The sequence below is a fragment of the Rhinolophus sinicus genome, linkage group LG05 (genome assembly GCF_036562045.2).
Source record: "Rhinolophus sinicus isolate RSC01 linkage group LG05, ASM3656204v1, whole genome shotgun sequence".
Lineage (NCBI taxonomy): Eukaryota > Metazoa > Chordata > Mammalia > Chiroptera > Rhinolophidae > Rhinolophus > Rhinolophus sinicus.
The window spans coordinates 75,079,383-75,093,244 of NC_133755.1; the positions used below are offsets into that span (position 1 = coordinate 75,079,383).

Below are 13,862 nucleotides of genomic sequence, written 5' to 3' on the forward strand. Positions count from 1 at the left end.
CAAAAATGCTGATCAATAAAACAGGTCTTTATTTGAAACAAAAGCTCTTATTTCTATGTAGGAAGATCAAATTTTTAACTTCTAAGGCAATTTTAGGTGGACACAAAATCTTCATCAAAGGAGAAGTTCTGATGACTGTCTTTACCCACAGAAAATGCAGTTTCTGCATTTAAGAAAGCATTTTATTCCGTAAACCTGGCACCGCTAACAAAAACAACAAAAAAAAGGTACGATGAAATATGAACCGATCTTAATGTAAAGTCACCCAGGGGCTGTCACCTGAAGTCCACACAAGGCTGGCTCCGTGGGGTGCTGTGAAAAGCTACCTAGCAGGGCATGCCACGTCACACCTGCAGCCTCGTCTGAGGAACGGGACCAGGGCACCTCTCACTGCCGATGGGCGGCAGGGTTCCTAGCACGTCCCTGCTGGCGTGTCAAGTGCGGAACCAGAAACCAAATTAAGATTCACGGAAACACCCCAGATGCTCAATAATCTACAAATGCTGGGCTAGACTCAAGATTAGATTTTAGAGGAATCAACATGGATTAAGCTGCAAATCAACACAACTCAGAACGGAGACAGGCTTTCTGTCCCCAAAGAGACATGGACTGTAGGGCTTGGAAGATTTTAAACACACAGCAGACAGAAGGCACTTGGGGCGAGGAAGTGCACTCACAGCAGGTACTGAGGGGCTGCCCACCTTCACCCCTGAGCAGAGTCGGGTTTGCCCAAAGCCGTGGAGGACTCTCTAGGGACCAGCTTTGCAGGTCCGGAAAGAAGACAGTGCTAAGCCAATCTTAAAGGAACTACTCTAAAAGCATTTGGAGGAAACGCTACCTCTGCAGTTCATGTAGAGAGGCACCAATCCTGGGGTGTCTGTTCCACCCGACAGCCTACGTACTTAGGTGACGGAAACCTTCAGAAACATCTATCTATTCAGAGCTATAGACAGCTTACAAATGACCAGCCAGCCCCTTCCATGGCCCTTGGGAAACTCTCCAAAAGGTCTGGGCCGTGTCGCCAGCCCTATCCCAGGAAGTTTTGCTGCAGAGAAGCCCCGAGCAGCCAGGTTTCAAGGACCCCGTGAGCAAGGACCCCGTTTCACACATATACTTTCCTCCCTTTGGGTCTAATTCTCACTGTGTTCTTTTATTTTTGGATAAATCCTCTATCAAGCCCACCAAGCTAATGGATGAAAACAGAAGCAACTAGAAGTGAAATAAAGCGACGGCAGTTATCACAGGTGCCCACGTTTTCCCCAGTACATGGGGTCAGGTCTAGGCAGTCCATGAGCTCAGACAGCGCGTGACAGCTGCAAGGATGGAACCGCACAACAAGGGTCTGACACAACGCCATGGTCTCTACACCTAACTCCTGTGACAGGCTCACTCATTGCCTTTATGTGGGCAGGAGTTAGACAGTGAAAACACGAGGCTCTGATCAATTTCCAGGCTGCCCACTGGGAAAATGCCAGCAAAGCCAAGCCCCAGTGTAGGACAGAAGCCTGGAACTGAGCATGTGGGTGTCCCCCTCCCACTGCCATCTGTCTCCTGCAAGAATCCAGAGGCATCACCACCAAGGTGCTCACCTGGTACTCAGTGGAAGAAGACCTAGGTATCTACTTCTCCTGCATGGCCCCCACACACGTGACGTACGTGCTAGAAGCCAGTGACGTGCCAGGAGCAAACCCAGACCCCGAGGACATACCTGGCTAAGTCCCGGTCACAGTAGGAGACCAGCATCTCACCTGCCCCCACCCGCCACCCCTGCAGGAGCCTCTGCGCCCCGACACATGGTGGCCTGGCCTAGGTGCCCACTTCCTGGGACGGGCACACTTCTTCCTGAAGCACCAAAGTCCTTGCTAAAGGGTATCAGGTACCACAGAGTTCTTCCTTGCAAGGGATGGAATCATTCCCTTCTGACCCCTGGGGCTACAAAGAAGCCTAGAATCTCTCTCAATCGTTATTCCTCTTTTCAGTCAATGAAGGGGCCACTGCAAACCTCTCCTTCCATGTGCCCTTCACGACGAGCTGTGGGAAGACCCCTCCGCATGCTGTCCCCTAGGGGAGCTCCAGAAGCGCGCTGCTCCAGACGGCGCGTCAGGGACACAGGACGCAACTCTGTTCTCGCCTTCCCCACTGACCGGTCCCACTGGGTTCCCAGGACAGCTGCCTTTCTACTCCTATAGTCTCCGATTCCTGTCACAGGCCTACAGAGGACCTGACCACTGTCCCACCTGATTTTAAAAAATAAAAATAACCGCAGTCAAATGAAGACCAACCTGAACTTGCTTTAACACATAAACCCCACCCCTTCTACTGCCAGTGCAAGTCCTATCAGAGAACTCACTCACTTCACACTCACTCCAGCAAAACTGCAAAAACGAAGGCTTTGTAGCCACCTCGTAAAGAAACATGCAGCTCCACACATTAGCTCATTTAAGTCCACTCCTTGGAAATAAAGTGTTAAAACATTGGAAGCTACTAGCTTTTGGTAACTGTACGCTGCTGACAGCCAAAAAAGCAGGTCTTAGGGAGGAAACGAGAATTTAAAACTACAAATGTCAAAATTCCTGACTACAGAACAAGTGTGGCTTCCGCTACGAAATGCAACACCGGCAGTAGGAAAACAGGTGACAAAAAGCTCTCCTAGATTCACACTAAGGTCTTCTCACACGTGAATGTACTTCGTCTCAGTGACAGTGAGGACAAAGGTATGGGGCACACACAGAACCCTCAAAAGCTATGCCACGAACAGGTTTTAAATTACGTCAACGTCTACCCAATCTATTTGTGCAGAACGTGAGGCACTCGTGTGTGAGGACATGCGTGGTCAGCACCTGTTAGTAACACACCGGCAGGATGAGACGTAGCAAAGTCTTCCCTCTTAAACACTTACAACTGGACAAACCCACTGCCTCTCTTTTTACCCCAAATTGAAGAAAAGAGAAACTTTACACCTCAATTCCAGGCAGAATCACAAAGACATAATCATCTTTCTGTTTGGACACTCAATGGTTTAAATGTTTGTCCCAAAGGCATATGTCAGGCCCATCTAGCTGTCTGGCCTGGGGCAGGGGAGTGGGAGGAACAGACGGAAGACCCGGCAGACCGCAGACCTTAGGCTCCTGCTTGCCCACAGGTGCCGGAGCCCCCACTCTTTCCGTGTGGCGGACGGGGCACCGTCACATACATGACATTTTGCGGTCTGCAGACTGGGCCTAGGATCCTCCCAGAGACCTGCCACCCCGAGCGGAGGTTAGACAGTGGCCTCGCTGTGGGCACGGGCTGCTCAGTGGTGTTAGGACCTGGGCCTCAGGCACCCTCGTGGTCGACCTTCTAGGGAACCACCCAGGTGTTGTTCTGTGGTGGCTTCCTGTTTCCCCTTTTCTTACGACTGTGTTCCCTGGGTTTCCCTTGGTCCCCACTTTCAGCATAACTATGCTCCATCAGGACGCACAAGCTTTGCAAGTATTCTAGGAGCCAGACAGCCCCACGGGGACAAGGGGCTGCTGGCCCAGCTCATACTGGGCCAAGAGGACCGAGGAGCCCACTATGCAAACAGATGAGATGGGCTGTTTCCCTACAGTGCTCTGACCACGACAGAATCAGGTCAGGACACTGGGCCCCAGCCGGGTGGAGGGACTTGCCCCCAGAGTCTAACCGGTCACTGGAAGGACCAAGAGTAGACAGGGTGACCTGCTGGAACTTTCCAAGCCCACAATCGCACCAAGGCACCAGGGGAGGGGCTGGAGAGAAGGCTGAGCCGGGCTACTGTGTGCACCAGGCTTTCCTCACAGAGAAGACCCAGCTCCATGAGCACATGCCAAAAGCCAGTGCAGGGATGGGTTGTGGGTACTCGGGCTGCCTTAGATGTCACCCCAATTCTCATTAAACTTACAAAGGTCTGTGCTCCTGCCAAGGACCAAACCAGTCTCTCAAGCTGGTGAGCTACTGTGACGAGCTTAGAAGAACAGGGGCTGAGGGCCAGTAAAACTGACATCTCCATTCAAATGCAGCCCCACGGAGCACATCTCATAGCGCAGTGTAAACCCAGAGCCGCACTTTGTGTGGAGAAACTTCTCAAGGGATGAGAAACAGACAGATAAACAAAAGAAACCTCTTGGTCTTTTCTCCAGCACTCTTCTCCCACAGACAAATAACTCAGTCAGCAAACAGGAGGTCAAGTGTGGCTCACACGAAACCCTTTCACACACACATTCGTGAGAGAAACAGGACTCCACTTAAGCAAGCTTCTTTCACAAAATCTCAAACTATTCATCCAATCTACACATTGCTTATGTTCAAGTGTTTTAGGAACTAGAATGGGCAGCATGCTCTGGTCAGAAATGTGACATATTTTCGGGGGGGGGGGGGAGGTCCCAGAGTGACTCAGATCGTCCACAATGTTGTAGAATCTGTCAGTGTTAACACACACCCCCTCAGACTGAAACAGTAGATTCCATTTTTTTGTTTTTAAATTTCAGCTACCAAACCATCTTCCCTCCTGAGGAAGGGCTACAAAGCCCGAGCCAAAGCACTATGGTCTGTGCAGAGCGAACAAGGGCCCATCAAGTCCCACTGCAACACCAGCCGTAGGCCATTTGCACCAGGTTGTTTCCTCACCCCGACAGTGGCACAAAGCCCCCACTCTCAGGTTTGCAGCTACACCCTGTGCAGTCTACTGGCCTGTGCCCACAGTGACAGAAGTCGGAGGAAGGGGACACGCTGACCAGCAGCCCTCACCCTCAGCCCGGTGCTCAGGGCTGGCTCCCATCACCACCAAGCCAAGACTGCTCATGAACCACGCATGTGATCCAGGGCAGAGAGGGAAATAGAGTGAACCTGGTTTTCCCACGGGAAACAGAAGACGCCAACTCATCCTAAGCAAATACTTCAAGCCACAAAGGCCCCGCCACTTACAAACGGGGGGTTAGCTTGCCCACAGGTAATGGCATCAGTACTGACAGGGGACACCCTCCAGTCGTGTGATGAAAAGTTCCCAGGAAGGATGTGAGATCCACTCACCCAGAAGTAAAAACCATAATTTAAGTTACCGATGGCCAGAGTATAACTCCCTCAGGGAAAAGCTGTTTTTAAATTCTTGACTCTATTCAGGCAAAGACTGTTTCTAATGTAAAATTCGCAGCGACAATCTGCCTCAATTATGGAAGTAGCTGCATTTCTTTTGATGGCAGGAAAAAGCAGTTCAGCTTGTGTCTGAAGTCTCCAGACCTCTCCTTCAAATACAAGTCTTGAACTGGAGTCAAGTTTCTGCCAGGTCAAGTGGGCCGAGGTGCCCCACTGGGGCCCCACAAGGTGCCCCCCTGGAACACCCCACAAGTGCCCTGCCATGACACTCCACAGGCGCCCCAACAGGGGCTGAATGCAGACAGGCGGGTGGGGTGCAAATTTCCACGTGCCTCCAGGGCCTGCAATTTCCCACTGGAGCCAAGGTTCTGCTCAGGGTCACTGGCAGATCAGGGGTGATTGGGACCCCCTCTCCCCACCAGCCCAGTTTCTAGAGAAGACTTTTTCCTTCGTTTTTGCTTTTTGTTTTGGGACCTGAAGGTTAGAATAATGGTAGCATTTCCAGACAAATTCCCTTCCCCACGGGCCTCCTGTACTCCTGGCACAACAGCTCCTTCCAGTGGGAAGCAGGAGAGAACAATCCATCAGTGTCACACGGCCTGACCCACTATGGCTGGGACAGGTCAAGAGCAAGGAGAGATGAGTCACTGAGCTCCTACCTGACCCTTTGCATCCATCAGCTCATGCGAAAGCTCCCCGTGCCCCTCAGAGGTGGGCACTAGTGCCCTCGCTTGGTGGAGGTGGACACGGGGGCTCAGACACTAGCATATCTACCCGGGTGGCTCGCCAGGCTGCAGGGACGGCCGGGATCCCATCCAGACCCTGCTCCGGACCAGCCACAGCCCCGGTGCTGAATCCACCTGGGACCCCTGTCGAATGGAGGGGATTCTGTAAAACGTCCACTCTGCTAAAATAAAAACAGACCCCCAAAGAGGAGATCAAGGGCCAATGTCCATCTGGAATACTGGTAATGGGCCCCAAAACTGGACCTCACCAGGGTGAAATCTCTACCGACATAAAGGCTGTGGCAGTTAATACTGAGTCACACAAATGAGACATAGGTACCATACTGACCCCACTGGGCATGTCACGAGAGAGCAATGAAAAGCAAAAATTAAATAGGCCATTTTTATTAATTTGTTCTATTATAAATGCTACTTATGACAATTTTGCAAATACAAAAAGGCACACTGAAAAAATCACCTATAACTCGAAAGCAAAAAGATCCACTATTAACAGTGTCATATATTTTCCTTCTAATCTTTTTGTTAGGCTCATGAACTTACTGAACACCAAGTAGTTACAGACTAGATGTCTATGCCCCCACTAAACTCCTAGGATGACATGAGGAGGTGGGGCCTTTGGGGTGATCAGGTCATGAGGATGGGGCCCCCATGAGGGGTTAGCGCCGTGACAAGACGTGATTGGAGAGCTAGCCTGCTCTTTCCATCCTGAGGACACAGTGAGAAGGCGGCGGCTGTCACCAGAACCTGACATGGTGGCACTCAGACCTCAGACTCCAGCTTACAGACGTGTGGGGCAGACGCTGTCTAAGCCTCCAGTATATAGTAATTTTGTTATAGCATAAATGGACTAAGACCTAGGTCTCGACAACTTTGAAACCTTTTAAAGTAACATTATACCAAAAGCATTTCCCGGTCACTATTCTCTTTAACAGCATTAAGAAGATGGCACCAGTCTGTCAAAGCAGGAGTAGTAATTTAGAGGTTTTCCTAGACCAGGAGGGCTGTCAATAGTTGTTTGGCTGGTACAGTCCCCGCCAGGATGACACAGATGCCACCATTTTCTGCAGAAGGGCCATCAGGCCTGTGCTCTGTGCCCGCAGAGCAGGTCTGAGGGCAGTGGGGCACGATGCCTACAGCCCAGGACCCGGTATGCGAGGGACCCCCCCCCCCCGCAGAAAAGGGATGTAAGCGCTTTGGTCACGTGCCCGAGCCCAGGTCTCACCAGGGAGGAAGCACAATGACCAGAGGACAGAAATCAGAGGAGACAAGGGCTGGACATTTTGTCACATGAAGATTATGTCAAGAAACTGAGGCTGACCGAACAAAGAATGGAGACGTCCAAGTCCTGGTGGGGGGGGGGGGGGCAGCGGCAGGGAGGGGGGTGGTCCACGGGGAGTCGTGGCCTGCACAGGTACCGTGACACACACCAGGGCACGAGGAGACTCTGGTCCCAGGTGATAGCGCCAATCCTGGGGCTTTAAAGGTGGGCAGGGGGCAGGGCTGCAGGGAGCAGGCAGCAGGGGGCAGGGCGGCAGGGGGCAGGGCGACAGAGGGCAGGCGGCAGGCTAGCAATCACCTCCACGTGCATGTCCTCAAGTCTAACTCCACATGTCCCTACGCAGAAAACTACAGACCCAGGGGTGTGCAGGCCAATCACACAGAAGCACGGGACCTACTGTTCTCTTTAGTAAGATGTCCCCACACGCGGGCGCTAGCATGAGCTACCCAGACGTTTTCAGGGGCTGTTTGTGAGCAGCTCAGCGCATGGCCCAGGGGCCACACACAGGGTTACACACAGCTCACCGGGGTAGGTGCTGCCGTCAGCAGCTGTAAAGGGCGCCCAGATGATGGCTGCAGCTCTTCCCAATGTTAGGAACACATTATTCCTAACACAGAGTAAAAACAGGGTGAAAGAGGTGAGCCTAAAATTCTGGGCAGTGGACTGCAGCCAGAGCCACTGCCAGTCATAAAGGCCCCCTTATAAGAAAATGGAAATTTTTCATTGAACTCAACACCCCCTTACTACTAAAGCCCCCCCTTACTACTAAAACCCTGGCCCGAACACAAGAAACAAGAAACAATGACAGGGCAATGAGGACAGCGGGCTGCTGGGGACCCAGGGCTGGGCCCCTGGTGTCCTTATCACCAGCCACATGGCCGGGATAGGGCTGTGGAGGCCTCGACTGAGAGCCCCAACGGGCGGCCGAGGGGTAGCCTGCTCTTCCAGCAGAAGGACCAGGGGAAGGTGTCCATTCTGGGCAGACACTCCTGACTCCAGAATCCTACACCTGCGGCTCCTGCGTGGTGAGTGGGCGGCTGACCTTCCAGCGGCTCCCAGCCCAGGGCCCAGGACTCTGACCCCACGGCCAGGTCGTCAGCAGGCTAAGCAGGATGCGGGTTTCCCAGCCCTGCCAGAGAAGTGCTGGGGGTTGCTGCTCTCCATCCCCAGCCAGGGGCGCAATGATGCCCCAATTCCCCCTCCAGGGTTGCAGGAGTGGGCCCCCCCCCGACCCCAGCACCACCCTAAGCCTATACCCCGACCGGCATTAAGGAGACTGGAGAAGCCCCACCCAGCATCAGTGAAGGGAATAGGGTGCTGGGAGGGGGGCCGACTGCTGTAAACAGGGAGCAGAGGGGAGTCAAGTGTGCACCCCAGTTGGACGATGAAGCCACGTGTGTCGGTGCCTGCCTTTTGCTGGGAAGGACCAGCAAAGCCTGGGGCCATGGGGTGGGGAGGTCTGAACCTCTACCTCACCTGGCAGAAGCAGGCACAAGTTTTAGAATTGAAAAGTACAATTAAAAGAAGGAAACCTCACTGGATGTGCTAAGAGTGGGCGTGTCCTGAAGGCAGACTGATGGGATTTACTCCGTCGGAAGAGACTGAAAATACAATGAAAATGAGCAGAATCCTGGGGCCTGCAAGATTTTTAAAAAGTCTCCAAAGAGAAAGGAAGGGACCGAAAAGTGTTCAAAGACACAAAGGCTGAAAACTTCCCAAATTCAGCACAAAACATAAAACTACAGATTCAAGAAGCTGAGTGAACCTCGAAAAGGATAAGCCCAAAAGAAATCCAACACAAGACATGCATCATAATTACACTTCTGGAAACTAAAACACAAAGAAAATAATTTGAAAGCAGCTGGAAAGAAATGACATTATTATAGGGGAGCAACTGGAAAAACAGCAGATTCTTATCTGAAACCCTGAAGGTTAGACGAAGTGACATGTTTCTCCAGCACTGCAAAAACAAACAAACAAACAGCCAATGATGAATTCTATATCCAGTGAAAATATCCTCTGGAACAAAGGAGAAATGAAGACATTCTCACAAACGAGAACTAAGAGGGTTGCTGCCAGCAAGCCTGTCACTAAAAAAATGACCAAAGAAAGTTCTCCAAGCAGAAATGGTGACAGAAGGCTTAGGACTCCAGAAAGGAAAGAATACTGGAATGGAGAAAAAAGGGAGTAAACAGATACAACAAACTAGCCTACTTCTCATGTAAGATGGTGGAAGCAAAACAATGTACCACCAGCTGACATGGTGGCTCAACGTATTTGGAGAAAATATTTAAGGCAACTGTATTTGAGAAGTGAGGCAGGTAAGAGGTCCTGGTGGAAAGTGTGGTGACTACACTGAGAGGAATTCCTAAAATACTGACATCATTCATTCTGGTGGACTACAGTAAGTGACATCTGCATATTGTAATACCTGGAACGACCACCAAAAAAGCTATAAAGAGCAATACATTAAAAATACTATAAATAAAGATGGTATCCTAGAAATTGTTCAAATAAAAATAAAAGCAGAAACATATCAACAATTACCTTAAATATAAATGGTCTAAATACACCATTTAAAATACAAATTTGGCGGAGTAAATAAAGAATGTCATCCGATGATACACTGCTACAAAAACTTACTTCAAATATAGGTTGGAAGTGAAAGGATGCAAAAAGACACACCCACGTAAACATTACACTAATTTTGTTTTACAGAAAGCAAGCGCGGCTATATTACTATCAGATAAAACGGACTTTACAGCAACGATAAAAGGATCAATCCAACAGGAAGACAGAACAATTCTAAGCACCAAACAACAGTGTCTCAAAAAACATGAAGCACAATCTGACAGATTTTACAGGGAAAACAGACCAAGGCACCGTCACAGTTGGGGATTTCAACTCCACATTGTCAGCAATTGACAGACCTGCCAGAACAAGTCAGCAAGGAAGGGCTGGGCTGGATGCAGAAGGAGAAGTGAAAACGGGTGGAAGAAATATCAATAACTGACACCAATTCACTGCAGAAAGTTGCAAGGATCTGAGGTAACTTCTGATGAAAGGGGAGAAAGAAAGGGCCAAAGCAGGGCTGCATGTGAACATCAAGAGGACAAGAATGATGATTAGAGAAGAAACACACGGCTTTATCAGGCAAAGAAGATACTGCAATTGTTAAAGATTTTACTGGTTCTGTCACCGATTCCATCAGATGCAGCCAAGAAGTCACGTGGAGGCCGAGACTGGGAAGGGCAGCAATGGAAGAACTAGCAAAGGTCACCAAGAGCACAGATGTGTCATTAGGACCAAGGCCGAGACCAGCCACCCCCTCGTGCTCCCAATTCCTCTGCACGGAATTTCGTGAAAGCTGGACAGTGCAGAGGCTGAGAGGAATAAAATGATTCATTTGAAATTCGCGCTGGGGGAGAGCTCTGCGGACCCCCTGGACCCCCAGAAAGACGCACCAGTGGGTCAGAGCAAACAAACTAAGCCTGGAACACCACTGGAGGCAAAGGGACAAGATGAAGCTGTCCTACTTCGGACACATCGTGACAAGGCCAGGTTCTCCGGGAAAGACAAGAATGCTGGGAAAATGGGAGGCAGAGGGGAGACGAAGGCCAAACGTGAGATGGACTAACTCCATAAAAGAAGCCAGAGGCTGAGACTCCAAGAGCTGAGCGGGGCTGTTGGGGACAGGACACTGTGGATGTCACTCATTCGTGGGGTCACCAGGAGGCACAGCCGACTCAATGGCACGTCACACACACACACACACACACACACACACACACACACACACAATGTGTGAAAAGAATTACCCTCTGACCAAGCAGGACTTATCCGAGGCACGTGAGGTGATAACACTGAAAAACCCATGCATGTACCAGCTTAACCAACAGGCTCGTGTTAACTCACGTGACTGTATCAGTTCACGTCGAATAAACATTTTGTAAAATCTAACACCCCTTCCATCCACGATAACAACTCTCAGCAATGCAGAAATAAAGAGAAACTACATCTTTTTAAAGAGTATCTACAAAATACCTAGAGCTGACGTGCTTACTAATGGTTCAAGACAGAAAGCTTTCCCCCACAACTGGGAAGACTGGCAAGGACGTCTGCCTTCACCACCCTCACTCAACACAGCACTAGAAGCTCCAACTAGTGAAATAGGGCAAAAAAAAGAAAATGCACACTGATCAGAAAGGAAGAAATAAAATCGTCCCTGTTTGCAGACTACACGACTGTCTGGACTGAACTCCCAAGGAATTTACAAAACACTTGAGAATTAATGAGTTCATCAAGGATGCAGGATACAAGACCAACAGGCAAGAATGAACTGCATTTCTATGTAGTAAAGATGAACACATGGAAATGGAAATTAGACATACAATCCTATTGACAATTGCTCCAAAGTAAATGACATCTAGCAAAAAACAGGTATAATATCTGTGTGCTGAAAGTCACCAAAATGTAAAGATGTAAACACTCGAAGAGACCTATCTATTTATGGAACGGAGGACACACCAGTGAAGATGCATCTTCCCCTCCCAGTTGGCCTATAGGTTTAATACTATTCTTATAAAAGTCCCAAGAGGGTGTTTTTTTTTTTTTTTTGAAGGCACAGACAAGCTTATTCTAAAATTCCCATGAAAAGGCACAGGGCGAGGCTAAAACAACTTTGAAAAAAACAAAAAGCATAAGGTCTGGAATCACTGCATCCACTATCACAGCCTGGCATACAACCAGTCAGGTTGGCAGTGTGGTGTTGGCAGAGGGGCAGACACCTAGTACAGGGGGACACAAAATGGAACCGGAAATAGACCCAAACATGCCCACTGATTTTTGACCAAAGTATCAAAAGCAGTTACCTGGGACACCTTTTCAACAGGTGGTACTGGAAAGAATAAACACTGATCTGAACCTCACCCATTACACACAAATGAACAGTGTGAATCACAGATCTCACGTCACACGCAAATCTGTACAACTTTTAGAAGGAAAAAAGAGGCGAAAGTCTCTGGGACCTACGGCTTAATGGAGACACTAAACATGTGATCCAGAAAAGGAAAAACGCACAAACTAGACTTCATCCAAAGTGAAAAATTCTGCTCTATGAAGAGGATGCAAAGACAAGCTACAGACTGGGGGGGAATATGACAAAGGCATCGACTCTAGAATACACAAAAGCTCTCAAAACTTAAGAGTGAAAAATCCAAACAACCCAATCAAACGATGAGCAACAGGCATGAATGGCCATTTCACCGAGGAGGGGGTACAGATTCAAACGCATGAAAAATAGTCACCGTTAGCCATGGGGAAGTGCAAATTAAAACTACAACCGATGCCACTCCTGTGTGCCGGAATGGCTCCCATAAACACTGGTGGTGACACCCAGGGCTGGTTGTGGAGAAGCTGATGTCGCACACTGATGGGAATACGAACGGGACAGCCACGTTGGCAAACACCTCAGCAGTTTATTCAAGAACGCGTCACCCTATGACCCAACAATCACAATTCTGGGTATCTATCCCAAAGAAGCGACAATGCGTACTCACACAACAGGCCTATTCACACATCAGCTCAGTGCCCTGGTGAATCCATGGTGGCCGGTCACCGATGGGGGGGCCTCACAAGGGAAGTCTGCTCTCGGCCTCGACTGACTGGCAGCTGCCCGAAGACAGAGCAGGAGCCAACAGGTGACATGCAGCGAGGGCCGGCTGTACAGGTCTCTGCCAGAGCCCGCAAGCAATCCAGATGTCCTTTGACGGGTCAACAGTGACACCATGGTGCAGCCGCGTGCAGTGGTACTCAGCAATAAGCACCGTGCAACTCCTGGCACACACACGCCACGGGTGGTTCACCAAAAATCATGCTGAGTGAACACAGCCAACCCCAAAAGGTCACGCATGGTCCGATGCTACTTGTCCAGTGAGCATGAAACAAGTGTAACAGTACAACCAGAGATGCTGTCAGGGGTCACAGTGGCTGTAAAGAGGCAGCGTGAGACATGCTCCGGACGGGGCTCTCCTGTTTGACTATGTGGTGGCGACACAGACCTGTGCACGTGGCAAACAGCACAGAAGGAAACACACACACGTGTGTGCACATGAAGTGAGCGTGGAACTGGTGAAATCTGAAGAAGGGAGGTGGACACTATCAACACCGTTTGCTGATTGTGACACTACACTGCTCTGCACGGTGCTGTGACAGTGGGAAATTGGGTAGAAGGTACACAGCACCTGTGCACTGTTCTTACAAATGCACGTGAGTGTGTACTCAGCTCAATATAGTGTTTGGTGAAAAGATACAAAATTAAAACAGTCTAGACAGCTGTCGGTCACTGAAGTTTGTTTGGAACCAGTGAAGAAAATGTCCTTTTTCTTGTCACTCCCTATCCTCACTCAGGACCTACAAGGTGACTGGACTGCCCTGGTGTCCACACTAGTGATGGCCAGGGTCCTCACCAACGACAATGGGGTGGCCTCGAGGCGTCCGAGGCAGCACACCACCCGCCCTCCACCTTTTCAAGGCCGTGTGTGCCCAGAGATTAAAGAGGTGAGACAACACTGAGTCTCACACTTGTCTGGAGAACGCGGCCCCCACATAGCTGGCAGGTGTTGGCTGCTCGGACGTTCACTCCCCAAGTCAACCATAGCAACCAAAGGACTAAGTTCCACGGAAATGGTGTGTTTTGAGGAGGAAGAATCAGGTCTGGCTGCTAAACAACGCCAGCAACAAACCTC

At 49.9% G+C, this 13,862-nt stretch overlaps 1 protein-coding gene across 17 annotated transcripts in view; it reads right to left on the reverse strand.

Moving 5' to 3' along the window:
* Nucleotides 1-13,862, reverse strand: part of BCL2L11 (BCL2 like 11) — a 39,240-nt gene that overhangs the window by 17,858 nt on the left and 7,520 nt on the right. The window lies entirely within an intron of this gene.